Source organism: Thalassophryne amazonica, chromosome 8 (assembly GCF_902500255.1).
Source record: "Thalassophryne amazonica chromosome 8, fThaAma1.1, whole genome shotgun sequence".
Classification (NCBI taxonomy): Eukaryota; Metazoa; Chordata; class Actinopteri; order Batrachoidiformes; family Batrachoididae; genus Thalassophryne; species Thalassophryne amazonica.
The window spans coordinates 57,173,003-57,187,961 of record NC_047110.1 but is presented as its reverse complement, the minus strand read 5'-3'; the positions used below and the strand labels follow the sequence as shown (position 1 = coordinate 57,187,961).

Below are 14,959 nucleotides of genomic sequence, written 5' to 3'. Positions count from 1 at the left end.
TTAATGTAGAAAATTAACTGTAATGTTTCGCCACCACAGTTTTTAAGATGTCATTGGAGGAATTACCTTCTGGACAAAAGCATCCGTCTGCACAATGATCTACACACACTTGGCTTCGCTCGATGTTTGTGCAAGTGTCCGTACAGGGATTTCCGCATTCCTTGTACTCCATTTCGTAAGGACAAGTCACACCTGTTTAAAACAATTTTTACAAGGCACAAACAAACATTGATTTTGCTATCTGAATCTATTTCAATATAGAAGCTGAAACATGTTCATTTGTTGGCTTATGTTCTCACTGCATAGTTGTGCAGTTTTCCATTCATGTGGATTCCCGCCATTATGAGCACACTGGTGGGAGTACTCAGATACGGTTGGACATAAGCACGAAGTGCTGTTGCTGGCACAGTCACACAGATCCATCACGCAGGCTTCGACAAAGGCTGCTGTATCAATCAGGTTTTTGCAGCTGTCAAATGCAGATCCTGTAAGAATGTTCTGGCATACTTTTGTCTGTGGGTCAGAGAATATACTATGTGTTTGACACTTACTTGTCCTAAAACCTGAATATGAATTTAATTTAAAATAGTTCCTATTCACATACCTGCTGTTTGCAGGGTTTTGGATGAATGGTCTTTTCTTCACACTCTTCTGTAGAAGCGCTCCTTTTCCATGATTGTGCATATTCTTTAAGATTTACAGACTGTCCTGTGTGAAGAAAATACATGTTTTAGCAAATGTAAATCTAATTTTAGGAAGATTTATTCTTTAGAAGTAATTACCATCGACTGTCATATCAGATTGGCCGTTGAAGTCACCACACAGGCCACAAGTGTTATTCTTGAATTTTTCATTCAGGTCAACCTTAGGTTAAAAAAAAAATAGAATAAACAGTAGCAAATTTCTTTGTGTTGGCATGCAGTTTTCCTTTGTTTCAATGCTGATTGTAACTTAGTGCAGTGATATATGATCAGTTCAAATTCTAGCTGCTCTTTAAAACAAGAGCCATCAGTAGATGATATATCCCCTGGTCCCCACAAATCAGTAATACAAAGTGTCGGGGGATCACTCATGTACACCCTTTTCATAAATATGAATGAAATTGGTCAACTGGTTCTTGAGCTGTTGCTCTAACAGTGGTGGAACTGATAATATCTTGAATATCTTGCTGTGACCTTGAAATTGATCCCGTCACCGTTATCGACTGGTATCGAGGGATCAACCAAGTACACACTTATGCTAAATATGAATGAAACTGATCAACTGGTTCTTGCAATATGGCACTTACAGGCGAAAACGGACAGACGGACATGCCAGTCGCTATCTCCCCCCATATTTCACATCAAGGGGGATTAAAAACAACATAAATCTTTTCATTTTTGCCTTTCAATAGGGAGGTGAGGGTCTAGTGGTTAAGTGTTGGGCTTGAGACCAGAAGATCCTTGGTTCAAATCCCAGCTTGACCAGAAAATCACTAAGGGCCCTTGGGCAAGGTTGTTCCCAGTGTGTAGTGAGCGCCCTGTATGGCAGCACCTTGACATCACGGTGAATGTGAGGTGTTATTGTGAAGCACTTTGAGCATCTGATGCAGATGGAAAAGCGCTATATAAATGCAGTCCATTTCAATAAAGAAAACAGCATTTTGAGCAGTTGCAGTTATAACCATTTTTGTCATTTGATAGTTGTATGTAATACTCTTACAAATTATTGTGAATGTCCTTTTGTCCTTTTTGTTTAAATCATGCATAATGAATTATAAAGATTTCCAGTGGGTGAAATAATTAAGTTGTTACTGCCTGTACTTTCGGGTCACAAGTAATATAGTGAAATTCACAATGCCATCTGTATATACAACCCCTGGAAAAAATGATGGAATCACCGGCCTCGGAGGATGTTCATTCAGTTGTTTAATTTTGTAGAAAAAAAAGCAGGTCACAGACATGACACAAAACTAAAATCATTTCAAATGGCAACTTTCTGGCTTTAAGAAACACTATAAGAAATCAGGAAAAAAAAATTGTGGCAGTCAGTAACGGTTACTTTTCTAGACCAAGCAGAGGAAAAAATATGGAATCACTCAATTCTGAAGAAAAAATTATGGAATCATGAAAAACAAAAGAACGCTCCAACACATCACTAGTATTTTGTTGCACCACCTCTGGCTTTTATAAAAGCTTGCAGTCTCTGAGGCATGGACTTAATGAGTGACAAACAGTACTCTTCATCAATCTGGCTCCAACTTTCTCTGATTGCTGTTGCCAGATCAGCTTTGCAGGTTGGAGCCTTGTCATTCCTCATTTGTTTTGTTGTGCATTTTCGATTTTTGAGACATATTGCTTTAAGTTTTCTGTCTTGACGCTTTGAGGTCTACCAGTATGTTTGCCTTTAACAACCTTCCCATGTTGTTTGTATTTGGTCTAGAGTTTAGACACAGTTGACTGTGAACAACCAACATCTTTTGCAACATTGCGTGATGATTTACCCTCTTTTAAGAGTTTGATAATCCTCCCCTTTGTTTCAATTGACATCTCTCATGTTGGAGCCATGATTCATGTCAGCCACTTGGTGCAACAGCTCTCCAAGGTGTGATCACTCCTTTTTAGATGCAGACTAACGAGCAGATCTGATTTGATGCAGGTGTTAGTTTTGGGGATGAAAATTTGCAGGGTGATTCCATAATTTATTCCTCAGAATTGAGTGAGTCCATATTTTTTTCCCTCTGCTTGGTCTAAAAAAGTAACCGTTACTGACTGCCACAATTTTTTTTCTTGATTTCTTATAGTGTTTCTTAAAGCCAGAAAGCTGCCATTTGAAATGACTTTAGTTTTGTGTCATGTCTGTGACCTGCTTTTTTTTTCTACAAAATTAAACAACTGAATGAACATCCTCCGAGGCCGGTGATTCCATAATTTTTGCCAGGGGTTGTATAAATTATTATGATATTATGCTTTGGCAATATTTTGGCAATCTAGAAACTTACATCCTTTGTTAATTTATTAAATAAGATAAATAGCCACTTCCATTAACCTATTACACTATTCTTTGGCTTGTGCCATCCACTGTACTATAGACTTAAATGAGACATTGCAATAATGGAACTGAGGCAGGCAGACATGCATTTCAAAAGAGGTTCAAATTACAAGGTACATTTTGGCATCTGACGTCATAATTAAGACTTGGACCCCCAAAAGAGGTAGTTATCACTCATCACTCATCTTCAACCGCTTTTCCGGGATCGGGTCGCAGTGGGCAACTGCTCTACCAGGGGACCCCAGACTTTCCTTTCCCATGCCACATTGACCACCTGTGAATGAGGGATCCTGAGGTGTTTCCAGGCCAGTGTGGAGATATAATCTCTCAACCTAGTCCTGGGTTGTCTTCTGGGTCTCCTCCCAGATGGATCTGCCTGGAACACCTCCCTAGGGAGGCATCATTACCAGATGCCCGAATCACCTCAGCTGGCTCCTTTCAACATGAAGGAGCAGTGGCTCTCCTCTGAGCTCCCCACGGATGACCAAACCTCTCACTCTATTGCTAAGGGAGACACCAGCCACCCTCCTAATGAAGCCCATTTCAGCTGCTTGTACCTGCAATCTAGTTCTTTCGGTCATGACCCAACCCTCATGACCATAGGTGAGAGTAGGAATGAAGGTTGATCAGTAGATCGAGAGCTTTTGGCTCAGCTCCCTTTTCATCACAACAGTACGATAGAGCGAATGCAATACCGCCCCTGCTGTGCCGATTCTCCGGCCAATCTCACGCTCCATTGTCCCCTCACTAGTGAACAAGACCCCGAGGTACTTCAACTCTTTCACTTGGGGCAAGACCGCATTTCCTACCTGTAGTAAACAATCCATCGGTTTCTTACTTAGAACATGACCTCAGATTTGGAGGTGCTGCTCCTTATCCCAGCTGCTTCACACTTGGCTGGAAACTGATCCAGTGAGTGTTGGAGGTCACAGGCTGATGAAGCCAACAGGAACACATAATCTGCAAAAAGCAGTGATGAGACCCTGAGCCCACGAAACTAGAAACCCTCCTCCCCCTGACTACACCTTGATATCCTGTCCATGAATATCACAAACAGGATTGGTAACAAGGCGCAGCCCTGGCGGAGGCCACCCTCCACCAGAAACAAGTCCAATTTACTGCCGAGCACGCAAATACAGCTCTCACTTTGAGTACAGAGATTGGATGGCTCTGAGAAGGGACCCCCTCACTACATACTCCCGCAGTATCTCCCAGGGTACCAGATCATACGCCTTCTCCAAGTCCACAAAACACATATTGATTGGATTGGCATACTCCTAGGTCTCCTCCAGGATCCTTGTGAGAGTAAAGAGCTGCTCGGTTGTTCCATGACCAGGACGGAACCCACATTGTTCCTCTTCAGTCAGAGGTTCGATTTTCGGCGGAACTCTCCTTTCCAGCACCCTGGAGCAGACTTTACCAGGGAAGTTGAGTAGTGTGATGCCCCTGTAATGGCACACACTCTCTGGCCCCCCTTTTTAAATATGGGGACCACCACCCCAGTTTGCCAATCCTTAGGCACTGTCCCAGACCTCAACGCAATGTTGAAGAGACGTCTTTCTTTAATCTCTTCTGTGGTAATTCACCTAACTATGTAGACCCCTAAACTACATTAATCAAATAAGCATGTAACCACATTAATTTTTTAATCTCTTCTTTGGTAATTCACCTAACTATGTAGATGAGCAGAATGCTTCCGTCACAAAATGAGTCACATTTTCATGGTGCATTTTTTTTTTTAAATTTATTTTACTATTTCTAATCCTGTCACTTCCCCTAATTCTAAGCATAACCACCACAGACTGCCTTCCCCCTGCGTCACTCCATATTTTGTGGCACTGCCACGAAAATGTGGTGCATTTTGTGACGGCATCATGAGCCATAGATTAATTTCCTTTTTGCAATGCCATCACAAAGTGGCATGAGATTGGGTTGAGATGAGCAGCTCCATAAAATACATAAAATTGTTCATCAAATTCGTGTGTGAAGCAAACCAACAAACATATATGACAGGGTTAAAAAAATGTAGAATGCATTATTACAACAAAGCATTGTGATGACACATACCCTGAGGGAGTCTTCTCCATTCCACAAGACGGTCACACCGATTACCGCATCGATTTTGAGATGAGATAAAGTCTTTTGAATTGAAACAAGAGGATCACTGAAAGGTATAGTGACTCTAGAAGGGGAAAAGAAGTTATGTCCATCAATGAGGGACCTTCACCATGAACAATGGAAATAGTGCAAAATCACAGTATGCAGACTCACTCATCACCGTTGACTAGGATGTTGGATATGTTTAACTCGATGTAATCGGCTTCTATTTTTATAATGATCTTGTTAAGCACGTATTTCCCTTCGTTCTCTTCACGTGAGAACATTATATCAAAATCGTTGGGGGCATTTCGACAACTGCTTGAAAATATGTAGTTGCAAGACAAGGGAAGGTAAATTACATCTCCATCATAGCTACTAATGTGACCACTTCCCCACATGCTGCAGGATGGGATTGTCGTCTCTGTTTGTAGGTCTAAAAAAAAGACATCATGCAATCAAAACTAAATGATGATCTATGATCTATGCTACTAATTTGTTTGACTGGAATAAAACTTGGGTTATTTGCAATAATTCTGAAATAGAAGGAATATATTATCGCACATTAGTATACCATCAGATAAATGCAGTATACATTCATATCTGTGTATCAGTACATACTTAAAAAAAAGCACCATTAGCTACTATGTAAGGATAGATAAGATTGATCTCTTTCAGTCCCAGTCAGTTCACATACCAACGAAGGTGACAAGCAGTCCAAGGGAGAAGGTTAGCCACGGTATCACCCATTCAGATGTCATGTTGGCTCTTCTGATGGTTCCTAAGTGGCTGTAGTCCTTATTGGAATGGTTGAGCCACCTGAGGAGATGTAGCTGATGCCATGTAATATACTTCTGTGTGTTTGCAATTAAGGAGGGGTAACGAGACACATTTTGGATGTCAACTCATACAGTCACACCCATGTAAAGATCCCTTATGACAACACTCTTTTGTGCGTGTCACGAAGCAGCCTATCAATCATACTCAGTATCCACAACAGTACTTTGGTTAACACTGGAAGACAACATAAACGAAATGCTTCCAATTCAACAATTATACTATTATTAATATTATTATTATTATTATTATTATTATTATTGTAAGAGCTGGATGCAGCATAAGTGTGCACATCATGCCTGAAGAGCGGGGCTGATATAATCGTGAGGTGACGTGTGGTTGTTCGGAGTGTGGATTTAAAATATAATAAATGGAGGTTGTTGATCCTCTCCAAAGAGTACATGCTCCTGAGATTTTGTCGGCAGAAGAGTAACTCTAAAGCCCCTGCAGCACGGATGCAACATTATTATTAATATTGTTAGTAATAGTAGTAGTAGTAGTTTTAATGATCAATTCTACTACTACTACTACTACTACTACTACTACTACTACTACTACTACTACTACTAATAATAATAATAATAATAATAATAATAATAATAATAATAATAATAATAATTTGTTTAGTAATTAATTTATTTTTATAATTTTTAAAAATTTATTTATTATTATTTTTAGATGTGCTGATGACTGAGCTCTGGTACATTTTTAAATAAGGTTAAGTATTTAGGCAGTGCCATAATTTTGTTCTTTTGCCTTTGTACAGCACCATAATGGATTGACTTTCAATACACAGTCATTCCATTATTAAAACCTATAAGTTACTGGACAAACTAAATACAATGATTATTGTCAACAGAATTCATCACTTTTTACACTTAGTTTTTGTCAGAAAATCAGGGGATGGATACATGAACATTTCCAAGTCACTGAATATGTCATGGACTTCATTTATATCGGTTATTAAGAAATGCAAACAGTGTATTACTGCCTGGTAAATCGGTTATTGTGCAAGAAGACGAGTGAGGGAAGCCACGAAGACAACCACAGAACTCTGAGAAAATTACAGGACGCTGTCACTGGAGAAACTACGCACAGTGCAGCTTATGTCTGTTGGATATACAGCTTCATGGTGGAATGGCACAGACTGAAATTTTTTCTTTTTTTTAATTCAAAAGAACATATGAAATTTCAGCTACAGTTTGCAAGGGGGCACATATGAGACTCAGGCCAAGATTTGATCCTTTTTATTTTTGCTTTTGTGTGTGTGTGTGTGTGTGTGTGTGTGTGTGTGTGTGTGTGTGTGTGTGTGTGTGTGTGTGTGTGTGTGTGTGTGTGTGTGTGTGTGTGTGTGTGTGTGTGTGTGTGTGTGTGTGTGTGTGTGTGAAAATTATTTTCTGTGCCATTCCACTGTGAAGCTGTGACTGCTGCTGCAACAGATAAATAACAGATACACTCCAATACACACACACACACACCTTGTTTGTTTCACTTCACCTCTACTGTCGTGTACAGAGGCACAATGCGTCACTGTCCAAATACTTATGTACCCGACTGCTGTTCAGATCCTGCTGTTCACAAGAGGAAGCACGCATATTTGTACTTAAACAAGAGTTGTGTGCTTATCTCACTGAGCCAGAACACTGTGGGTGTGCCAGAAAGTATTTACAGGGCTTCACTTTTCCACATTTTGTTAATGTTGAATGAATGAATGAATGAATGAATGAATGAATAAATTTATTCAGCACACACAGTCCAAAACAACAATAACAAAAAACTTACAACGTAGAAAGAAAATGGATTAACAATGCATCCGTGTCCCTGAAAGGGTATAGGGAGAAGCAAAGCTTATTAACGCCTTTCCCTTTAACTAAAAATAAAAATTATCTAGTCCGAAAGGAGTGGGGAGAAGTAAAGCACCCATCTATTCCACCTCCCTTTTTCAACCACTTCAATCTCTTCATCTTAAAGGACACAATCCAAATGCTACCGAACAAATTTACATTTACAATTTGGTAACACAAAACTCAACCTTCTTCAGCAGATACATATCTCAAAAACATCATGTCCTTATATTGATTTTTAAACTGATTGATATTTGGACATTATTTGAGTTCCTCCTTCAGGTTATTCCATATTCTAGGGCCACACATGGAGACACAGAAACCTTTCCTGGTTGTCCGAGTGCCAGCAATTTTAAAGTGATGCAAGCCCCGTAAATTATATTTTCCCTCTCTCTCAGAAAAAATTCTTGAATTCTAAAGGGCACTTCTTTATTTTTTTTACTTCATACATTAATTGAACAGCCTCAACAAAATCATATCATGAAGTGTTAATATTTGAGATTTAATGAACAATGGGTTGGTGTGGTTTCGATAACCTGCATTATGAATTGTTCTTAATGCTCTTTTTTGAAGAATGAATAATGGTTGCAATGTAGTTTTATAATTGTTGCCCCAAACCTCAGCACAGTAGTCATGTAGGGTGCTCCCAATGAACAATACAAAGTATATAGTGCTCTGCAATCAAGAACATGCTTTGTTTTAGATACTTTCTTTTGAATATGTTGAATATGAGTTTTCCAATTAATTCTTTCATCAATAATGACACCTAAAAACCTATTCTCTTTGACACGTTCTATGTTTACCCCTTGTATGTTTAACTGAATTTGTGTCTTTTTTAATAATTCCCAAATAACATTATTTTAGTTTTAGGCAAATTTAATGATAATTTGTTAATATCAAACTATCTCTTTATCATTTCAGTTCCTAAATCACATAATAATTGTTGCCTGAGCAAAACAGGTTTTTGTCATCTGCAAAGAGAACTGCTTTAAACAAACCCGAAGCTTTACATAACTCTTTGATGTATAAATAATTTTGGTCCCAACACAGAACCCTGGAGAAGCCCACAAATGATGTACAGACATGAAGAACAGTCGTCCCCGAGTTTAACAAACTGCTTCCAGTTTTGTAAGTAACTTTTAATCCAGTTCAGAGCCACCCATCTGATCCCATGCAGTTCCATCTTTTAAAACAATACGTATGTTGTGTATGTTGTGATCAATTGTGTCAAAAGCCTTTCTAAGGTCAACAAATAAACATCATACGATTTCCCTTTTATCCACGTTTATTGATCTCTTCTATTGAATCCAGCAATGGCTTTTCGCTCTAAAACCACATTACTTACTTACTTACTTACTTACTTATACTTTATTGTCATTGTCATAGTAACAACAGTTATAAATAACAACGAAATTTCGATAGAGCCTCAGACAATGGCATAGTAGCATATTCATAACATAGTGCCTTATTCATGAGCAATAAATATGCTGTGAACCTTCATTAATAAATAAGGCATAAACAATAAAAACAATAGCATCTTAGTGCACAGTAAAACAAAGTAAAATAAAATAAAATACGTATATGTGAGGGGAAGTTACAGTAAACAGGATGTTAAAAAGTGTTGAGTGGTTACTACAACACTGCAAAGACCAATTCACAGTTATTGTAGTGGTGGAATATAACGTGCAGTGACGGCGGGCGATGACCGAGAAGAGAGGGGAGGGAGAGACTGCAGGTTTAACAACCTCACGACCTGGGAATACAGACTGTGGGCCATTCTGGAGGTTCTAGCACGTATAGACCTGTATCTTCTCCCTGAAGGTAACAAATGAAACAAGTCATGTGCAGGATGATAACTGTCCCAAAGTATGTTGTACACTCGTCTAAGGCAGCGGCTGGTATAGAGTGTCCTGATCTCCGGGAGGGTAATCCCAATGATCTTCCCCGCTGTCCTCACCACTTGCTGGAGAGCCTGCTGGTCAGCCTTAGTGCAGCTAGAAAACCACATTGACTTTCATCAAGCAAGTTGTGTCATTCTATAAATTTCTCCAGTCTGCTATTGTAAAGTTTTTTTAATATCTTTGAAAATTGTGACAATAGACACACAGGCCTGTAATTAGTAAAAAGATGCTTGCTACCAGATTTAAATAAAGGTATCGCTATTGCCACTTTCACACCGTTAGGAACAATTCCAGTTTGAAATGATTTATTAAAAATATATGATAATGGTTTTGCGATTTCAATAATAATAATATGATAATAATAATAATTTGATTTACTAAGGACATATGTATATCATTATGATCCATTGACCTTTTACTTTTACATTCACTAACTACGTTAATAATTTCCCTTTCATCTCCTGGGCCAAGAAACATTGAGTGCAGATTTCTGATGCTTAATTGATGATTTTCCCATGGGCTGTGTGGAATTTCAGTTGCCAGATCTGGCCCATCATTAGCAAAAAATTTATTGAAACTATTCACTACTTTGTTCATGTTATATTCATCTTTGTTTATAAGTAAAGTATGTTGGGTAATTATTTGATTTGGGTTTATTTGCTATAATACCATTCAGTATTTTCCATGTTTCCTTTATGTGGTTTTCATTATCGTTTAGTATTTTTAAAAAGTATGATTTTTTACAGTTCCGCATTATAGTTGTTAGTTTATTTTATAGTGCTTATTTTTAATCTCTGCCTCTCTTGATTTCCTTTAAATGATTTCTCTGTATAGCATAGTTTTCTTCTTACAAGTCTTTTGAAGACCTTTTGTTATCCACGGGTTAGTTTTATATTTATTATTTTATCATACTGTATAAACTGGACAATTTTTGTTGTATATATTGGCAAATATGTTTTCAAATTCGGAATATGCTAAATTTGCATTTTGCTTCTCGTGAATGGGATTCCAATCCTGTAAACGTAAATCATTTTTTAAGGCAGTGATAGCGTCTTCAGATTGCAGGGGCTTACAATTTTGTATTTTCTCAGTACATTTTTTATTGAAAAATTGGTAAATGGTCACTAAAATCATTGATTAATAAGCCACTGTTTTGGTATCAATATCATTTGTAAGTGTATTATCAATGAGAGTAGCTGAATGTGGAGCTATTCTTGAAGGCCTAGTAATTTTTGGATATAAATTTAGACTGTACATAGTATTAATGAAATCCTCAGTTACTTTATGTTGATACGGGTTGCAGAGATCAATGTTTATATCTCCACAGACAAATACTCACTTATTACACATCTGTGAAAAGACTTCTCTGTCCAATTTTCAAACTTTTCAATTTTAGAGCCCGGAGCTCTATATGCAGCTAATAATTATATTTTTACATTTTTCCATACCTATTTCGATTGTGATAGATTCCAAAGGATTTTCCACAGCCATAGTCATTTGATCTTTAATTTTGTAGTTAAGCCTTTCCTCAACATACAAAGCCACTCCTCCTCCTCTATTTTTTCTATTCAGATGATTGAATTCATAACCCTCCAACTCAAAGTTTGTATTATCACCCTCTGCAAGCCAAGTTTCCGTTATGGCAATTATACTGAAGGGTTACCAAATTGTTTAAATAATCTTTGATACTCCCAAAATTTTTGTACAGACTTGTACTATTAGAAATGATTGTCCGGATCTATCTCATATTCCAGATCCTGTATATGATGCTCAGTATACTGAAAAGGTTGTAATTCCAGACTTTCATAACCATGTATCATCTCGGTTATACTATTACTGTTCAGAAGCATCGATGAATGGTCTGTATGTTTGTCAGTCATTGTGAAAGTTGGTTGCCTTCACTGACAATGTTTTATTCATATTTTGCCAGTTCCTCCATGTTACAACCTTATTCCAGAATAGAATAAATTCATTTTTTTTCTCTCAAAATTCTAATCACAACACCCCATCATGACAACATGAAAAAAGCTTGTGGCATCATATTCAACAAGACTTGAGGCTGTACTTGCTGCCAAAGGTGCATCAACAATGTATTGAGCAAAGGGTGCGACATGTGATTTCTTAGTTTTTTTTTTTTATTTTAATAAATTTGCAAAAATCTCAAGAAAACTTTTTTCAGATTGTCATTATGTGGTGTTGTGTGTAGAATTTTGAGGGAAAAAAAAATTGAATTTCATCCATTTTGGAATAAGGCTGTAACATAACAAAATATGGAAAAAAGTGAAGAGTTGTGCATACTTTCTAGATGCGCGGTACAAGTCCAATAAATCCATAATCACTGAATGATAAATGAACCAATATTTGCCAAAATCATCAAGCCAGTAATGATGGCTTTGTGTGTGCCTTTTCCCTTCCTAAGGACTATTGTGAAATTGTAGAAATTGAAAAAGCATATTCAGTGACACACATCTGATGCATTAGATTTTTGTGTCACAGTAATGTGCTATCTGAGGAATTACCTGATATAAGCAGGAAGGATGGCACCAACACTGTAACTGGTATGCCAATTACAGATGTTTTCTGAATCATACACAGTTATAAGTCACCTTTAAGGTTTCTTTGCTTTTCTACTTACCATATGGGCAAAATCTTACATAGCGCAAGTATCACTGCAAGTTTTCAATGGCACAGATGCCATTTTCAGCCCAATCCCCATGTTGTTTGAGTAGCAATCTGCTTGCACTCATCTATGCACCCATGGATGTTAATTAACCGCCATTATTAAAGTTGGGTGGAGGTTGCTTGGATGGATGATGGATAGATCAATGGATGAGATTTATGTCATTGTCATTACAAGTACAACAACAACAACAAGATTACGTCCACACTCAAATTGCCACAGACAGATACAGCAATTAATCCACAGGTATTACCGTAATAATAGCACACATCAGAATTAGGCAACTATATACATTTGACATTGTTTATGTGCACTAAACTTGAAAGAGTCCATTTTCTGATTGAGGCGATGTGAGTGTGTGGTAGTTGCAGCAACATGTAGTCGCGCCGCCGCCAGCTTGGGACTCCCCCCAAGCTGGTGGCGGTGCCACCCATTTGTGTGTCTGTTGGTGGAACAACCTGTAAGCCCAATTTTTCATACATTGTTAAGATTTTTTTTTTTTTTTTACAGAGGATTCATATCCTGATAGGCAAGAACGATTAAATTTCAAGGTCAAAGGTCAAAGTGACAAAAATCTCTATCTTTAACATTGAACAAATATTAAAACTTCATAACTCTGTCAAAAAAAAAATATATCTCATTCATAGCTGACAGTGTTATGTAGGATGGTAACCCTTTATCACTGACAGATTTGTGGCCATTAAATTTAACCTTGAAAACCCCATTTATGTATAGTATACATTCTACATTATCAAATGTGCCCCAATCACGCTCAATATTGAAAGTGAGGTGCAGACTGGCACTCACTAATGCCTGAGTGTAGCTTTTGTGGACATTTGAATTTAATATTGAAAAGCCCATTCTGTGTAAATTTTGCATTATCTCAAACAAAAGTGCCTCAGTCACTCCTCATTTGTGACAGTTAAGTGCAAACTGTCACCTCTCAATGAATACACTAAGTTTGATTCCACATCTGGTCTGTATTGCACATTAGTGGATAGTTTGATTGAAAAGTCCTTGTGATCTATATTTTATATTATATTTATCCTATGAAAAGCCACTTTCAACAGGAATTTCACCTTGAAATACGAGCACAGTGTTCTAGTCTTAAAAATGTGGTATCCGTCTATCCATGTATCTTTCCATCCAGCCATCCATCCAGTCAAATGAGATGCTTCCAGGACTGAGACATGCTGGTTCTCCATGAGAACTGTTGGAAATCTATGGGTTATGATACCACCACTGGACAAAAAACTGGGAATGCCTTCCTGTAATGAATGACTGGACATCAGTACACACTCTGACTCAGAAGTTTGGTCCATGTCACTGGACTCTGCTCTTCACCTCTTCGTAGTCTTTGATCCATCAGTCATCGTAATCTCAGAATGATAGTATTGCTATGTGAGTAAAAACATTAATCCAGGTTTGAGTATATTCTTATTGTTATATGGGAAACAAGGTAACAGTATATTCAGTAGATTCTCACAAATCCAACAAGACCAAGCATTCATGATATGCACACTCTTAAGGCTATGAAAATGGGCTATTAAGTAAAAAAAAAAAAAAGTAGAAAAGGGGGTGTTCACAATAATAGTAGCATCTGCTGTTGACGCTACAAACTCAAAACTATATGTTCAAACTGCTTTTTAGTAATCCTGTGAATCACTAAACTAGTATTTAGTTGTATAACCACAGTTTTTCATGATTTCTTCACATCTGCGAGGCATTAATTTTGTTGGTTTGGAACCAAGATTTTGCTGGTTTACTAGTGTGATTGGGGTCATTTTCTTGTTGAAACATCCATTTCAAGGGCATGTCCTCTTCAGCATAAGACAACATGACCTCTTCAAGTATTTTGACATATCCAAACTGATCCATGATACCTGGTATGCAATATATAGGCCCAACACCATAGTAGGAGAAACATGCCCATATCATGATGCTTGCACCACCATGCTTCACTGTCTTCACTGTGAACTGTGGCTTGAATTCAGAGTTTGGGGGTCATCTCACAAACTGTCTGCGGCTCTTGGACCCAAAAGAACAATTTTACTCTCATCAGTCCACAAAATATTCCTCCATTTCTCTTTAGGCCAGTTGATGTGTTCTTTAGCAAATTGTAACCTCTTCTGCACATGTCTTTTATTTAACAGAGGGACTTTGCTGGGGATTCTTGCAAATAAATTAGCTTCACACAGGCATCTTCTAACTGTCACAGCACTTACAGATAACTCCAGACTGTCTTTGATTATCCTGGAGCTGATCAATGGGTGGAGCCTTTGTCATTCTGGTTATTCTTCTATCCATTTTGATGGTTGTTTTCCATTTTCTTCCATGTGTCTGGTTTTTTTTGTCCATTTTAAAGCAATGGAGATCATTGTAGATGAACAGCCTATAATTTTTTGCACCTGCGTATACGTTTTCCCCTCTCCAATCACTTTTTAATCAAACTATGCTGTTCTTCTGAACATGTCTTGAACGTCCCATTTCCTCATGATTTCAAAGAGAAAAGCATGTTCAACAGTGCTGGCTTCATCCTTAAATAGGGGACACCTGATTAACACCTGTTT

At 37.8% G+C, this 14,959-nt stretch overlaps 1 protein-coding gene and 1 long non-coding RNA gene across 2 annotated transcripts in view; both read right to left on the bottom strand.

Moving 5' to 3' along the window:
* Nucleotides 1–14,959, bottom strand: part of LOC117514907 (mucin-2-like) — a 107,120-nt gene that overhangs the window by 36,219 nt on the left and 55,942 nt on the right.
* On the bottom strand, nt 613–5,208 carry LOC117515669. The gene is made up of 3 exons (XR_004562206.1): nt 5,098–5,208; nt 783–864; nt 613–708 (listed from the first exon to the last, which is right to left on the bottom strand). It is a non-coding gene; the product is annotated as an uncharacterized LOC117515669 (long non-coding RNA).